Source organism: Ursus maritimus, unplaced genomic scaffold (genome assembly GCF_017311325.1).
Source record: "Ursus maritimus isolate PB19 unplaced genomic scaffold, ASM1731132v1 scaffold_14, whole genome shotgun sequence".
Classification (NCBI taxonomy): domain Eukaryota; kingdom Metazoa; phylum Chordata; class Mammalia; order Carnivora; family Ursidae; genus Ursus; species Ursus maritimus.
This window is the reverse complement of record NW_024423786.1, coordinates 48,447,229-48,448,730: the sequence shown is the minus strand read 5'-3', so window position 1 is coordinate 48,448,730 and position 1,502 is coordinate 48,447,229. Positions and strand designations below refer to the sequence as shown.

The following is a 1,502-nucleotide window of genomic DNA, read 5'->3' as shown; positions in this document are numbered from 1 at the left end:
CTCCGCCCCCTCCCTGCCTGTCCCCCCACCCCCCACCCCCGCCCTGTCCCCACTGCCTTGGCCTCTGGCTTCTTCCCCCAACTGCTCTGGACTAGGTGAGGCCGGTGGCTTCCAGGTCTCCCTGCCCTACCTTTGGGCTAGAAGCCCCCCGGGAGGGGGGGCCCAGGGAGCGGGCCCCTGGAGCTAGTTTCTTGCTCCTGAAATGGAGGGTGTTCTGTCACCCCACCCTGAGCTTCAGGGGTAGTTTCAGGGCCCCAGACCCCTCTGTACAGTCCATAGGAAAAAGTCGGAATGCTACGACAGCCCATCCCAGCCTGGGACAGGCCCCCTCTTCCCTCTCTCCGCAGGCGGGGAAAGTCACTCTCTCGCCGCACCACGAGTGAGGGGAGGTGGGCCCCAGGTCGCCCCCACACCCCAGCCCCGCATGCTGGTGCCCTCGCTCTGCCCCACCGGTCCCTGCCCCTGCCCCTCACACAGACAGCCCTGCTGTGGCCGGGCCGGAGAGTGGAGCAGAAAGGGGACCCCGGAGCCGAGCGAGGAGGACGAGGCGGCCGCCGCTGCCACCGGCCAAGCCGCCACCGGCGCTAGGTAGGCGTCCTGCTCGCCGACTTGCAGCTCCTTTGGAGGGTGTTGGGTGTTGTCCTTTTTCAAAAGTGTTTTGGAGCTTTCTCTGTCCTCCCCTCCCAACCCCACTTTCTCCACCACAAGGGCCTCCTGGCCACTTCTTTCTGGATTTCAGCTGTAATGTCTTTACTCTTTATTTAGGGGTGGGGCATTCATTGTTCGGGTCTTTTGCCGTTGCAATTGGGAACTCCTCCTCCATTTGAGCAACTTGGGAACAATTTGGTAACACACCCCAGGAAGTAGCTCTCCCCCTCCCCCTGCAGCCCCTTCCTCCCCCCCAGGGATGGTTGGGGGCCTGTCCAGAGGGTCTTCTGTAGCCCCCTGGGAGGGAGGGAAGCAAGAGCATGCCCAGCCCCCTTCCAGGGTGTGACTTGGCCCCTCTGGCTTGTCTTTCTGTGCCTTACTCCCTCCTCCCTGCATCTCCCTTCCTAGGCCCCCTTCTCGAGTCCTTGTGCCTCTCTCTCTCTTTCTTAACTGTATGAAAACACAAAGCACAGGTCAGGATCCTCTGAAAGTCAGTCAACCCAACATTGCACCGGAGGGGTGGGTTGTGGGCTTTATTTATTGTGAATCTAGTTTGTGAGGCTGTGGCCCCAGCAGGGAGGGACAGAAGGAGGGGAGGGACCTGGCTGGAGAGGCGAGGAGGGCCCTGACCTGGGGCAGAAGGGGCCAGCGAGTGGCGCCTCCCCCTCGACTGGAAGCCACAGGGCGGCCGGCCCCCGGAGTGGCTTTTGTTGGAAGTTGAGCGAAGGCCCTCCCCCATCCGCGTGCAGCCCTCGGGGAAGACCGGGACTGAGAAGCTGGGGACAGGGGATCCCGCGGGAGCCTGGGTGGGGGGGCGTGGGGAGTAGGGCGGGTGGGGGGGTGGGGGGCCGGGT

The 1,502-nt window shown here is 63.7% G+C and overlaps 1 long non-coding RNA gene across 2 annotated transcripts in view; it reads right to left on the bottom strand.

Moving 5' to 3' along the window:
• Positions 1 to 489, bottom strand: part of LOC103682142 — a 7,030-nt gene extending 6,541 nt beyond the window's left edge. The window contains exon 1 of one of the 2 annotated variants that reach the window (XR_005834615.1): positions 474 to 489. This is a non-coding gene — a long non-coding RNA (uncharacterized LOC103682142). Of the gene's footprint in view, positions 1 to 130; positions 147 to 473 lie in introns of those variants that run through there. The other variant, XR_005834616.1, reaches the window with a different exon arrangement.
• Positions 490 to 1,502: the final 1,013 nt, after the last annotated feature.